Source organism: Artemia franciscana, chromosome 21, assembly GCF_032884065.1.
Source record: "Artemia franciscana chromosome 21, ASM3288406v1, whole genome shotgun sequence".
In the NCBI taxonomy this organism is placed as follows: Eukaryota; Metazoa; Arthropoda; class Branchiopoda; order Anostraca; family Artemiidae; genus Artemia; species Artemia franciscana.
Window position 1 is genome coordinate 29,585,860 of NC_088883.1, and position 16,467 is coordinate 29,602,326.

Genomic DNA, 16,467 nt, shown 5'->3' on the forward strand with positions numbered 1-16,467 from the left:
AGCATCGATGAGTTTCAGCAATTCTTAACAACTGAGCGTTTCGCTTATGTAGAATAATATCTCGAGGTAAAAACTGATCACCGACCATAACGATTGCCACTTCGTCGATAGTCGGAGCATTGTATCTACGCACATGTTGGCCAGGAGGCGTTTTGTCAGCGGAAATAACAATTTTATGAGTATCAGTAGGCATCAAATCGATGGCTGTTTTGAACAGACGCACTAAATTATTATTTTCGTGGAAAAGATGTTGCAATTGGGAAACGATTGTCCTTTCAACGTTGGGAGAAATTTCGCAACGTGCATTCAATTCAGAATTTCTATCACTGATGAAGTACAATTGTAAAAATTTATGATTCTCGCCTGAGAATGGTAGAAGGGACCCTGCTCTATGATAAATTTGCCCTTTTACTTTGAAAGTAGACATAAATTGATCTGGATTTTCGATTTGGGCTCCAAACGACGTCATTTGGAAACATGAGTTGTATTGTCTGATTTTTGACAAAAAACGCTTAGATTCTGACGTAGTTCCAGTAAGGAAAGTCTTCAATGGCTCTGGTGCTGCAGCCAATAGAGGAAGTTTAACTTTTCCTGAGGCGCAACACATTTCCATTGTTTCACCATTGAATTTCAAGGCCTTGCAATAGGGACAAATTTTAGACATTGTTCCGCTTTGAACACATCTACTCAAACTATAATCATCGACTGGGTTGTACCTGAATGCCAGGCGATAACTTTCAGATTGCTCTGATTCCTCGGCACGCTTTCTTTTCTTACTTTCTCTATCAACAGCAAGCCTGATTTCTTGCTGTTCTTGTAATTCCTCGGCACGCTTTCTTTTCTTACTTTCTCTATCAGCAGCAAGCCTGATTTCTTGCTGTTCTTGTGATTCCTCGGCACGCTTTCTTTTCTTACTTTCTCTATCAGCAGCAAGCCTGATTTCTTGCTGTTCTTGTAATTCCTCGGCACGCCTTCTTTTTTCACATTCTCTTTTAGCAGCAAGTCTGCTTCTGCGTTGCTCTGGTAGTTCCTCGGCATGCTTTCTGTTCTTTCTTTCTCTATCAGCCTCAAGCCTGTTTCCCTGCTGGTCTTTTGATTCCCCGGCACGCCTTCTTTTTTCACTTTCTCTTTTAGCAGCAAGTCTGCTTCTGCGTTGCTCTGGTAGTTCCTCGGCATGCTTTCTGTTCTTTCTTTCTCTATCAGCCTCAAGCCTGTTTCCCTGCTGGTCTTTTGATTCCTCGGCACGCCTTCTTTTTTCACTTTCTCTTTTAGCAGCAAGTCTGCTTTCGCGTTGCTCTGGTAGTTCCTCGGCACGCTTTCTTTTCTGACTTTCTCTATCAGCAGCAAGTTTTTTGGCATAGACTCTTTGAGCATTTTCATCAGTCATTGTAAACTTAAACATTAATAGATTTTTACGCGAAAATATGTCTTATATAACTTGAATGACGTCACCTTCAAAGCAAAAATGACGGCAACTAATTTCATGACGTCAGCCGAAACATGACGTCACCTGATCCACAGATCCACAGACAGACAGACAACTTATTTTTATATATATAGATATATATATATATATATATATATACATATATATATATATATATATATATATATATATATATATATATATATATATATATATATATATATATATATATATATATATATATATATATATATATATATATATATATATATACATATATATATATATATATATATATATATATATATATATATATATATATATATATATATATATATATATATATATATATATATATATATATATATATATATGTATGGACAGCGAGAGTCAAAACATATCAAAACTTAAAATGATAGCGATGATGATTGGGTTTGGGATTTTGACTTGGATAAGGTCATCAATGCCTACCAGATTTTAGTTAAAAAAACGAAGGTTCGGCGATATGTATTTCATATTGAAGCTGAAAAATAAAGAAGAAAAAGAAAACTGAAAAAAGAAAAAATGTAAAAAACATGACGACCGGGACACAGGGAATATAAATGACGACCAGGACACGCTGAAAAATAAAGAAGAAAAAGAAAACTGAAAAAAGATAAAATGTAAAAAACTAAAAAATACTAAAAAGAAAAAACACTCAAAGAGAAATTACAGACCGGTACACAAATGACGACCGGAACAGAGGGAATATAAATAACGACCGGGACACTTAAAGATAAATTACAGACTGGGATACCGGGACACAAATGACGACCGGGACACAGGGAATATAAATGACGACCAGGACACAGGTATTTAAGAATATCGTTCAAAGACAAATTTTTAATTGTAAGAAGACCGTTGAAAGAGAAATTTCTAATTGTAAAATGACTGAAGAACCTACAATGGCAACACCCGAGGAAGCTGCTCAAAACGAATGTATTCAAGCCTTAGTAGCTGAGTTGGTAAAGCGTTATGTTTCAGGTTCTAGGTCCGAGAGGCTCCAGGTTTGAACCTTGGCTTTAGCATTAATACAAAAGAAGAAAAAACTAAAAAAGGTAAGAACTACAAAAAAACTAAAAAGAAAATATATATATATATATATTTTTATATATATATATATATATATATATATATATATATATATATATATATATATATATATATATATATATATATATATCTTCTATATATATATATATAAAAATAAGTTGTCTGTCTGTGTAACGATGACTCTGGTCAAACATTTTCAGATCAATTGCTGGCAATTGGAAACGGAAAGCTCCCAGTAGTGGGAAAGCCAAGAATGTTGTATATTCGCAATTTTTACGTAGTTTGAAACACATATATAAATCTATCTATATTCACAGGTGGGACACAGGGACACACTACAATGGCGCGTAACTAATATGGCGCGTAACGACTTACGCACGCGGGGGGCTTGGGGGGGGGGGGCGCGAAGCGCCCCACCAACTAGGTGATGTGGTGGCGCGAAGCGCCCCCCAACAGCTAGTATATATATTTATATATATATATATATATATATATATATATATATATATATATATATATATATATATATATATATATATAAATATATATATATATATATATATATATATATATATATATATATATATATATATATATATATATATATATATATATATATATATATATATATATATATATGTATATATATATATATATATATATATATATATATATATATATATATATATATATATATATATATATATATATATATATATATATAAAAAAATAAGTTGTCTGTCTGTGGATCTGTGGATCAGGTGACGTCATGTTTCTGTGTCGGCTGACGTCATGAAATTAGTTGTCAGGTGACGTCATGTTTCTGTGTCGGCTGACGTCATGAAATTAGTTGTCGTCATTTTTGCTTTGACGGTGACGTCATTCAAGTTATATAAGACATATGTTCACGTAGAAATCTATTAATGTTTAAGTTTACAATGACTGATGAAGATGCTCAAAGAGTCTATGCCAAAAAACTTGCTGCTGATAGTTCCTCGGCACGCTTTCTTTTCTAACTTTTTCTATCAGCAGCAAGTTTTTTGGCATAGACTCTTTGAGCATCTTCATCAGTCATTGTAAACTTAAACATTAATAGATTTCTACGTGAACATATGTCTTATATAACTTGAATGACGTCACCGTTAAAGCAAAAATGACGGCAACTAATTTCATGACTTAATTTCAGAACTTAATTTATGTGTTGACTGACGTCATGAAATTAGTTGTCGTCATTTTTGTTATGACGATGCTTAGTATATTGTAAAACACATTAATTTGGTTAGTAATATACCATTTAAAACACCAAAAAAGGTCCCAGGTTCAAATCCTGGTTAGGCTAAAAAAGGTAAAAATCTAAAAACTAAAAAAAAAAACTGAAAAAACTAAAAAAGGCAAAAACTACAAAAAAAACTAAAAACTAATAAAAAAAAATTAAGAATAAAAATAAAAAAAAAATAAAAAAGATAAAAACTAAAAAAAAAGTAAAAAGAAAAAACGAAAAAAAACTAAAAAAGCTAAAAAAAAGGTAAAAACCAATAAAAAACTGAAAAGAAAAAAAGGAATAAAACTAAAAAAATTTTCATCTAAAAAACTAAAAAAACTAAAAAAGGTAAAAACTAAAAGAACTAAAAAGAAAAAAAAATTAAAAAAAAGAAAAAAACTGAAAAATAAAGGAGAAAAAGAAAACTAAAAAAATATAAATAAAAATAAAAAAACTAAAAAGATAAAAACTTCAAAAAAAACTAAAAAGAAAAAGGAAAAAAACTAAAAAACCTAAAAAAAGGTCAAAACCAATAAAAAAAACTAAAAGGAAAAAAAGGGAAAAAATTAAAAATTTATTTCATCATATACCAATTCAAAAACGAATGTATACCGGGATGACGACCGGGACACAGGGAATATAAATGACAAAACTACAACGGGGACGCCGGGGGGCACAGGGGGATATAAATGACGACCGGGACACCGGGACACAAGGAATATAAATGACGCCCGGGACGCTCAAAGAGAAATCAGAGACTGGGACACCGAAACACAAATGACGACCGGGACACAGGGAATATAAATGACGACCGGGACACAGGGACATAACTACAAAGGGGACGCCGGGGTGCACAGGGGGATATATAAATGACGATGGCGACTCAGGGAATGGTTAATTAGCAATCACCATCAACAAAGCTCAAGGGCAATCATTAGAATCATGAGATATAGATCTGAATACGGATTGTTTTCCCATTGACCATTATATGTTGCATGTTCAAGAGTCGGTAAACCTGACAATCTATTTATATGCACAGACAATGGGACAGCAAAGAATGTTGTATATTCGCAAGTTTTACGTAGTTAAAAACATATATATATATATATATATATATATATATATATATATATATATATATATATATATATATATATATATATATATATATATATATATATATATATATATATATATATATATATATATATATATATATATATATATATATATATAGCTGTTGGGGTGGCGCTTCGCGCCACCCCAACACCTAGTTGGTGGGGGCGCTTCGCGCCCCCCCCAAGCCCCCCCGCGCGCGTAAGTCGTTACGCGCCATAATAGTTACGCGCCATTGTCGTTGTGTCCCTATGTCCCACCTGTGAATATAGATATATATATATATATGGTTTTAACTACGTAAAACTTGCGAATATACAACATTCTTTGCTGTCCCATTGTCTTTGCATATAAATAGATTGTCAGGTTATCCCCCTGTTTCCCCCGGTGTCCCCGTTGTAGTTGTGTCCCTGTGTCCCGGTCGTCATTTATATTCCCTGTGTCCCGGGTCCCGGTCATCATTTGTATCCCGGTGTCCCGGTCTGTATATACATTCGTTTTTTAGTTTTGTTTTTCTCCTTTATTTTTTTCCTTTTTTTTTCTTTTTTAGCTTATTTAGATTTTTAGATTTTTTAGTTTTTTTTATTAGTTTTTAGTTTTTATTTCTTTTTAGTTTTTTTGTCCCGGTCGTCATTTATATCCCCCTGTTTCCCCCGGTGTCCCCGTTGTAGTTGTGTCCCTGTGTCCCGGTCGTTATTTATGTTCCCTGTGTCCCGGTCGTCATTTGTATCCCGGTGTACCGGTCTGTATATACATTCGTTTTTTAGTTTTGTTTTTCTCCTTTATTTTTTTCCTTTTTTTTTCTTTTTTAGTTTATTTAGATTTTTAGATTTTTTAGTTTTTTTATTAGTTTTTAGTTTTTTTTTCTTTTTAGTTTTTTTGTAGTTTTTACCTTCTTTTTAGTTTTGTTAATTTTTTTTTTTACTTGTGTCCTGGTCGTCATTTATACTCCCTGTGTCCCGGTGCTTTTTTGATTGCTAATCGAACATTCCTTTTGTCCTGGTCGCTTTCTCTTTGAGTGTCGTCATTTATTTTTTTCTTTTTTAGTTCTTTTAGTTTTTACCTTTTTTAGTTTTTTTTTAGTTTTTAGTTTTTTTAGTTTTTTACCTTTTTTTAGTTTTTTTAGTTTTTTAGCTTTTTTAACATTCCTTTTGTCCTGGTCGCTTTCTCTTTGAGTGTCGTCATTTATTAGTTTTTTCCTTTTTTTTTTAGTTTTTTATTGGTTTTTACCTTTATTTTAGCTTATTTTTCAGTTTTTTCCTTTTTTTAGTTTTTTTTATTTTTATTTTTTTTAGTTTTTTACCTTTTTTTAGTTTTTTTAGTTTTTTTAGTTTTTTAGCTTTTTTACTTTTTTTATTAGTTTTTAGTTTTTTTTTGTAGTTTTTGCCTTTTTTTAGTTTTTTCAGTTTTTTTTTAGTTTTTTATTGGTTTTTACCTTTATAGTTTTTTTAGTTTTTTAGCTTTTTTATTTTTTTTATTAGTTTTTAGTTTTTTTTGTAGTTTTTGCCTTTTTTTAGTTTTTTCAGTTTTGACGTCACCTAATCCAGTTTTTTCAGGTGACGTCACCTGACACATCCATCCATCCATCCACAGACAGACAACTTATTTTTATATATATATATAGATATATATATATATATATATATATATATATATATATATATATATATATATATATATATATATATATATATATATATATATATATATATATATATATATATATATATATATATATATATATATATATATATATATATATATATATATATATATATATATATATATATATATATATATATATATATATATATATATATATATATATATATATATATATATATATATATATATATATATATATATATATATATATATATATATATATATATATATATATCACAGGTGGGACAAAGGGACACAACTACAATGGCGCGTAACTAATATGGCGCGTAACGGCTTACGCGCGCGGGGGGGCTTGGGGGGGGGAGCGAAGCGCCCCCACCAACTAGGTGTTGGGGTGGCGCGAAGCGCCACCCCAACAGCTAGTATATATATATATATATATATATATATATATATATATATGTATATATATATATATCTATATATATAAAAATAAGTTGTCTGTCTGTCTGTGGATCAGGTGACGTCATGTTTCTGTGTCGGCTGACGTCATGAAGTTATATGTCGTCATTTTTGCTATGACGGTGACGTCATTAAAGATATTTAAGACATATATGCTCACGTAGAAATCTATTAATGTTTAAGTTTAAAATGACTGATGAACTTACAATGGCAAAAGCCGATGAAGATGCTCAAAGAGTCTATGCCAAAAAACTTGCCGCTGATAGAGAAAGTCAGAAAAGAAAGCGTGCCGAGGAATCAAAAGAACAGCAAGGAAACAGGCTTGAGGCTAAAGAACACAAAACCGCGCAGTTAGATGAAGATCCACCTGGACAGCGAGAGTCAAAACATATCAAAACTGTAAATGATAGCGATGATGATTGGGTTTGGGATTTTGACTCGGATAAGGTCATCAATGCCTACAAGATTTTAGTTAAAAAAACAAAGGTTCGGCGATATGTATTTCATAGTGAAGCTGAAAAATAAAGAAGAAAAAGAAAACTGAAAAAAGAAAAAATGTAAAAAACTAAAAAATACTAAAAAGAAAAAACACTCAAAGAGAAATTACAGACCGGGACACAAATGACGACCGGGACAGAGGGAATATAAATAACGACCGGGACACTCAAAGAGAAATTACAGACTGGGATACCGGGAAACAAATGATGACCGGGACACAGGGAATATAAATGACGACCAGGACACAGGTATTTAAGAATATCGTTCAAAGACAAATTTTTAATTGTAAGAAGACCGTTGAAAGAGAAATTTCTAATTGTAAAATGACAGAAGAACCTACAATGGCAACGGTACCACCATCGAAGTAGATAACCAGTGGGTTGTTCCGTATTCCCCATTAGTGCGAAACGTCAACCCCAAGTCAAATTCGTGCATTGTTTGGCATCATTTTAACAACTTGCTCTCCATCAGCTCCTACAGAGTTATGGGAAAAATATAAGTCAAAAATGTCCGAAGATATACTCCATCGAAAACAGTTAGAGACGTCAGATATGACTTTTGATTTTACATCAGAAATTTATAACTACACTTTAGTTATTATAGAAGATTTGTGCGTACGTATGGCAAACAAACCTCTTCAGGATTTGTTTTGACCAGGATTCGAGACCAGGCAGTCCTTTACAAGTCAGTCGACACAGTTTTGGAACCGAATAAAACGGTTAATTATCCATCTGAATTTTTAAATTCCATAGATCTTTCAGGGTTTCCACCACACGTGCTACAACTAAAAATAGGCGTACCAATAATACTTTTAAGAAATATCAACCCACCAAAGCTTTGCAATAGCACGCGACTTGCCGTAAAAAAAACAATGGAAAACCTAATAGAGGCCACAATCTTGACAGGGCCTTTTGAGAGTGAGGCTGTTCTTATTCCTCGCATTCCCATGATTCCAACGGATCTGCCTTTTAAATTTAAAATATTGCAATTCCCAATTTGATTAGCATTTGCAATCACCATTAACAAAGCTCAAGGTCAATCATTAGAAAAATGTGGTATAGATCTTAATACTGATTGTTTTTCCCATGGACAATTGTGCGTTGCATGTTCGAGGGTCGGTAAACCTGACAATCTATTTATATGCAGCGACAATTGGACAGCGAAAAATGTTGTATATTCGCAAGTTTTACGCAGTTAATTTGTATTGTATCGACCTATCTATCTATCTATATAAAAACGAGTTGTGTGTATGCATGTTTGTTTGTTTGTAAAAAGAGCGTTTGCATATGACGTCATTATTAGTACATACGGCTTTGTATATGCACAGACAATGGGAAAGCCAAGAATGTTGTATATTCGCAATTTTTGCGTAGTTTAACTCCTGCAGACGAAATGAATGCTTGCCTGAAAAATTCTAATTTATGGGCACACGTAAAAATATTAAAATTAACTACAAGTATGCGTGTCCGATTGCAAAACGATGACTCTGGTCAAACATTTTCAGATCAATTGCTGGCAATTGGAAACGGAAAGCTCTCAGTAGTGGGAAAGCCAAAAATGTTGTATATTCGCAATTTTTACGTAGTTTGAAACACATATATAAATCTATCTATATTCACAGGTGGGACACAGGGACACAACTACAATGGCGCGTAACTAATATGGCGCGTAACGACTTACGCGCGCGGGGGGGCTTGGGGGGCGCGAAGCGCCCCATCAACTAGGTGTTGGGGTGGCGCGAAGCGCCACCCCAACAGCTAGTATATATATATATATATATATATATATATATATATATATATATATATATATATATATATATATAGCTAGTATATATATATATATATATATATACAACATCTAGTATATACAACAGCTAGTATATATATATATATATATATATATATATATATATATATATATATATATATATATATATATATATATATATATATATATATATATATATATATATATATATATATATATATATATATATATATAGCTTTTAAATGGGAGGTTATGTGGCTTCCAAGTAGGAACTATGCTTAAAGAATAATATGAGCAGTGATACCTCATGGTTTCAAACAGATCGATAGGGGGGTATATAGATGGAGCTACTAGTCCTTCAAGATGTTAGTATGTGTGCCATAGTACGCAGTACTGTAGTGCACTTGTAACGGTGTACTGCACCTACGTCATAGGGGTTGCATGTTACGATAGCAGGAATCGTTTCTTCGAGGTGAAGGTTTTAATTATGTCATAGGAAATGTTTTCTAAACGATGCATGTGTTAATCACATCATAGTTTCTTTGAGTGTTTAAAAACCTTCAGGGTCCCGTTAGATCAAAATTTACTTGGTTGTTACATTAAATGGCTCGAATGTTTCAAAACCTTCAGGGGCCCGCAAAATCAGGCTTTCCTTGATTGTTGCCTAATAGGGAATGTTAGTGAGTGTTTGTCAAGCGGGAACGTCCCAGTTGTAGAAAATGATCATAGTTCAATATGTAAGGGTGAGGGCGGCGCAGTCGTGCGTGGTCTGTTAGATTTGCTTTAGCATTGAAAAAGAGTTCAGTGTTTCAACATCAAGGATATTACTCTCTTTTAATGGACGATTTTACTCTATGGGATAAATAAGGCGCTAGCAATGGTGAAATGAAGCCTAGAGCACCTTTTGCTGTGTAGATATTACAAGGAGGGGCAAGCTAACTCTAGAACGGGAAGAGATCTTTGGGCTATATGTTATAGAATTAAGCAAACTTAAGTAAGTAGAACAGTTGTTTTCTAACAAAAGTGAATCTAATGCATATACAAAGATCTCAAGACGGATTAAATTCATTAGGGAAATGAATTCCAGACAGCGATCCGAATCCATCTATAAAAAAGGAGTTGGTTTGTTACTAGCGATCGAAAATCCTTGTTAGCTTACAATGGTATTGAGAGTATCAGGATTAAAAATGACTGGACTTGAGTGCCAAAAACTCATTTGCAAACACTGACTTTGGAAAAACGTTTGATTCTTTATGATGAATTTCTAGAATTATCCCTTCAAACAGAATCATTTTCTCAAAGAATGCTTAACGGTGCAATGAGAAATGATTCTCCATTTATAGACTATTTTATGACACTTTTGCGTCGTGGGCAGATGCATTTGTTCAGTTTATTGATATATTAATTGAAACAGAACAAAATGATATTGTGGTTATCTATTTAACACCTACCTAGATGACCATTTTTTAAGGCAACAACAAGTAAATCATACAAGTTTTTTGAAGCCACTCGATTACTTTTCCTGGTAAAAGACATTAATTTCCCCAGATCACATCCTTTTGAGTTTTAGGACAGTCAATATTTACAATATTTTACATATTTCCATTATTTTTGTATGCATTAACCAGCTGGTCATCCTGTAAGAATCGTACAATTGTTTATGACTATAATGGAAAGTGTAGATTATGCAATCCTTGTAATTTGCATAGAGGATACGCAGTGCAAATTAAAGACTGCAATTCCTGTCTTGATGAAGTTTTGGTTCCAATATTAGAAGTTTCCCATAATGAAGAGTGTAGATTATATAATCCTTGTAATTTGCATAGACGATACGCAGAGGAAATTAAATACTGGAATTCCTGTCTTGATGAAGTTTTAATTCTAATATTAGGGGTTTTCTCTGCTCTAATTGTCGCTATTATAAATGTGACCAATGGGAAAACATTTACCCTGGTATGATTGCAAAAACACTAACGTGACATCAGTTTATTTTTACAAGACTGGTATCGTCGTGGTTTTAAATTGTTTTGGGAGGTCTACGTTTTAACTACTGGAATAATAAGAGAGTCTGGTTTTTATTACATCGCTGTAAAGATATTGGCTACAATGACTATAGACCTACCAATATTTATTTGGTTTTTGTAGAAAGTGATGCTTCAAAAGACGTGGGACCTGATCGCTGAAAGGAAAAAGATAAAAAGCCAACTCCTGGATGCCCATGAACCAAGTGTACAAATACACAAACAAAATGATTATAGGAGTATCGATAAAAAAATCAAGAAAAGTGCACGGACAGATAAGAGAAACTACATTGAGCAAAAAATAATAAAAGCCTAAAATGCAGCGAAGAGAGGAGACTCGAGGACCCTTTTTAAACTAACGAATGAAATAATAGGCAAGAAACCGATTCAAGATGGACCTGTAAGAAATCCTGATGGCGTTCTCATCACCGAGCGATCGGCTATTGATGAAACATGGGCCAACCATTTTGAAAAGCTTTTGAATAGATCACCGCCTAATGAGCTTCTAGATGTACCCTCTATAGCTTTCCTCAAGCTTGACATCAATACAGAACCACCGACTCTTGACGAATTACTAACAGCCACAAAGAAATTAAAAAACGGCAAGGCACCGGGCGAAGACCGTATCACGGCGGAGCTGATAAAGGCATCAATCAGTTCATGCATATCTATATGGCGGTCCTTGTTCCGAAAAATTTGGATGACACAAAAAGTACCAACAGATTGGAGGCGCAGCACACTCATAAAACTCTTAAAAAAAGGCGATAAGACAATACCTGGGAATTGGAGAGGTATTAGTCTCTCATCCATACCTGGCAAACTTCTCTCACTAATAATCCTTCACAGAATACAGAGTCCACTTGACAAGTACTTGAGAGAAGAGCAACATGATTTTAGACCAGGACGTTCATGTACCGATTTGAACTTCACACTAAGGGTGTTAATTGATGATAGCCGAGAATGGCAAAACAAATTGTACATGGCATTTATAGACTTTGAAAAGGCCTTTGACTCGCTGCATCGGGAGACTCTATGGAAATCCGAAGAATCTGAATGCTGTGTTAAAACAACAGAAGGAAGGACAAAAAACTTTCTTGTCCTTTCCGGTGTTAAACAAGGCTGTGTCTTGTCACCTTTCCTGTTTGCGCTAGCCATTGACCATCTGCTCCGTAACACTGGCACCAGAAGCATACAATTAAACGTACAACACCAAATTAATGATATAGACTTTGCCGACTATATCTTTGCCGACTATATCATGCTTATTGAGTCCTGTAAACAAAGACTACAAGAATTTCTAGAAGGTGTACGTGACAGAGGCCGACTTATGGGACTAAGAATCATCGCTGATAAAACAAAAAGTATGGCAGTAACGGATTCACCTTTACACCTGAGATGCGATAACCAGGACATTGAACAGGTTCTAGAATTTAAATATCTTGGGAGCGCAATGTTAAATATGGGATCAACTGAAAAAGATACATCATGCCGCATTGGGCAGGCTTCCGGCACATTCATCAGACTGAAACCGATATGGAGGTCGCAGAATTTCTCCCTCCGACACAAGCTTTGTCTATTCAATAGCAACGTTATCCCTGTCCTGTTATATGCTTCCGAAACCTGGCATCTGAATAACACGCAAGAAATGCGAATTCTAGCTTTCGAGAATACATGTCTCTGGAGAATACTAAACATCCATTGGTCACAAAAAATCTCTAATGAGAAGGTGAGACGGATGACTGGACAACCCATAGTGACAGATGTCATTAGGACACGTCGGTGGAAATACTTGGGGCATGTACTTCGTATGGACGATTCCCAGATCCCGAAAGTGACGTTCCAGAGGCAACCAGAAGGAAGAAGAAGAAGAGGCCGGCCGCGCAATACACTACGACGCACCTATCAGACGGACATGCGAAACATAAATGCTTTCCTTCAACCGGCGTGGGAAGATGTCCTTGCTGCGGCGCACATGAGGGATGACTGACGGCTTCTCGTTGATGCCCTGGGCGCCTCTGGAGGCACAGGAGGATCTAAGGTCTAAGGAAGGATGCTTCAAATGACAGTTTTGTATGTAAGATTGCCTCAAATATGCAAACTGAAACACGTGAATTCTATAATAGGAATCAGAATAGTATTATTGATTTCGCGAAAAGACATAATAAAAATGAAGTTACAATATATTGTAGAAAATATGAACCTGACTTTGCAGGCGAAAATGTGTAATTGAGCCCTGACGAGCTGCTGCCGCTCATCATTAACGACAGTTACCTGTAAGCGGAAGAATAAATCTAAAGGACACAGAGTTTTTTCCATTCAAGTCTTATCGATAAACAAATCCCAAGCATTTTAAAAGGATTTCGCTCGTACGACACTGAATTTGTATTACAGGTAGTAAATAGTGCTTTCAACTTAAAAATCCCTCAATCAAGGATTGTCCCCATATAGAAATAAAATTCACCGCAAGTATATCCGTGACATCAAGAAATAAAACAAAATAGAGCAGAAAAACCACAATTTTTGTTGATAAATCTTTTACTCGCTAACTTGCTCAAGAAATTGTTTAACTGTTTGGCGTCTAGAAAACATATAGTAGGCCAAGAGAATGAATAAACTCAATGTTCTTTGCTGTTTGGAAGAGGAATAGCCAATTCTTCTCTACAGTTAATGGACTACTAATAACAATGTTAAGGGTATTGTTAAAACTTTAAATATGGTCGAGGAAATCCCATGGTATTGAATAGGACTTCTATTTAGACATCTAGCGATTATAAATGAATACATTGATTATTTTATTCTCTTTCAAGGCACCTCTTAAAACAAATTCTTTTCTAAATTTTACAGCATTTAAATCTAAATTTTTAATAAGCAAAACTACTGACCCACTCCCACTTTCATTATGATTTTCAACCCTAGTAAAAATACTTCCCACCTAATTCGATAAGAGTAGCCCTTAAAATTATGTAAGTCCGAATGAAGTGTCTGCATCACCGTTAAAAGGAATGCGAATACACCTCACTCGACTTTTAAATTAAAAAACATTCTGGATGATGGATGCCTTCACACTGTCCCAGCCTCCTGCTTCCCAAATTTGACGTGCAAGAAGTCACGATTCTTACTGACACATGAGTTTGCTATTTTTACTGGATCTATATGGATGGTACTACTTGTAAAAGTATTGAAGGGTCTCCAAAGTCAACTCTAAGAACATAAGAGTTGTACAAAACGGTGTCTACTAAACAAAAGTCAGGTAAAATAGATGGTGAGCCACTTCCATTTTGTCTCGGTTTCCCTGTATCGCTGTCACCGTTAGGGTCGGGCACTGTGCCTTTTAGCACCCTCTCAACCTTGTTTAATAGAACATGTCTTAATAGGTTGTCTAGAAATTCTGTATTGAGAAATTCTGTTTCCCTTATAAAACTATCTACACCAAGGTAGGGGAAAGTATACGAATAGGGCTCACCTTCCATCTATAATCCCCCTTATATTCACTTTTTACTGGGGAATCGTCCATGACTATTTTTGTACATAAATTGACATGATATTGGGGTGGGTGGCAACTATATATTCTCGATGTACGCCCCTTGTGTTGGTGACAATGCATATATGTCAAGCTAGAGCTTATTAGCTTATTGAAACACTCATTTCATCCTGAGAAAGATACATAAAAAAATTATATTAAACTTAAATAGAATATATTAAATGGAAAATTTTTTGAGAGGGAGCCTTGCGTATACTTAAGAGGGAGTTTTCATAGCTAGAAGGACTTCACTAGCAGTTAAAATTTCAATAATTAGAAATTATTCCAGGTAGGAACCCAAAAGTGATCCTTCCATTGTATTGAGACCAAACTACCAGCTAAAGGCTTAATGATTAGAAAGTATGTCACACATGGACCTCCAAATTGACCCTTTGGGTTCATGGACCCCACTCTACGAAATATAAAAATAAGACCGGAAATTATTCCATGCATGAGAGTGGAGTGCGTCTTCTTTACGTTTTGGATATTGTAGTTTTCCAAAGTGTCTTAGAAGCGAACTGAGGGGGAGATTAAGTCAATTGAATCTTCTTCACCAAAGAAATCTGTTAGCTGCTGGTTTATCTATGCTCAGACATCATCATTGGTGTCCTGGAAAAATAATCACTCCCCTGAAGTATTTATGATTTTAAGCTTTGCAAAAAGCATATTATTATGTGGATAAAGAGGACTATTATTCTAAGGGCCAGAAACTCCTCAATCTCTTTAGAACTAACGGGCCAGGGTTCATTATTAAGCTACAAAATAACTTGTTATTTGAGTCATTTCCTATAGACTGGCAAGAGCAGCAGCAGCAGTCAGGACTCTTTATTAACCCAAAAAGAGTGTCTTATTTTTAGCTTTTTTCTCTCTTAGGAGGCCAATTGGGTCTTCCCTTCAAAATTTGACAGGGCCTTTTTTAACCCAAAACGAATGTCTTTATAGCCATTTAACTCTTAGGAGGCCGAGTGGGTTGTAGAATCTTGCAAAAGACCTTGCAGGACTAGAATATATTCATGTCGAAGTAGTGATGTATATCGACTGACACTAAAAGCTCTAAGGTTAACACAATAGGGTATACACATTATCTCTAAAACTACTTGGGAGATCATTTTGAAACTACCAAGAGGTGTTAGAGTGTGAAGTAAATCTTAAACTCTGAAATGGATGAGGGTGCAGAGGTTAATATGTAGAGACCATGTGTATCTAGGCTTTAATAGTAGTATAGATATCTGTGATATCTCTGGAACGGCAAACGTATGCGTTCGAAACTTTCAGGTAGTATAGTAGAAAAGACATGACTACTTCAAATTTTTGGTCTGGTAAGGGGGGTATAGATACTACTTCTCAAATCAAACAAAACATCTCTCTACTATTGGCCTCTATGAGACCGACAATCTGCTACTACTATTACCAACTCACTGGAGGACCAAGCTAAAGTAGAACTATTAATAATCTTGCTGACTCAGCTAGTTGATTTTGAGTTGTTGTTTTTTTCTCTTTTTTTTTGGCCTAAGACGAAACGGTTTGAAGCACAAAAATTCCGTAATTGTTGTATCCTTAATTGGTTTAGAAATACATGTTATCTCTCATTAGTTATTCATTAGTTTCTTCGCTTAAAATGCTCATATGTCAAACAAATTTAAAATAATCTTGGCTGTATTAAGTCGTGATCCTC

At 34.4% G+C, this 16,467-nt stretch overlaps 1 protein-coding gene across 1 annotated transcript in view; it reads left to right on the plus strand.

The window, feature by feature from the left end:
* The window catches only part of LOC136040830 (neuronal acetylcholine receptor subunit alpha-10-like), a 197,004-nt gene that overhangs the window by 95,674 nt on the left and 84,863 nt on the right, over positions 1–16,467 (plus strand). The window lies entirely within an intron of this gene.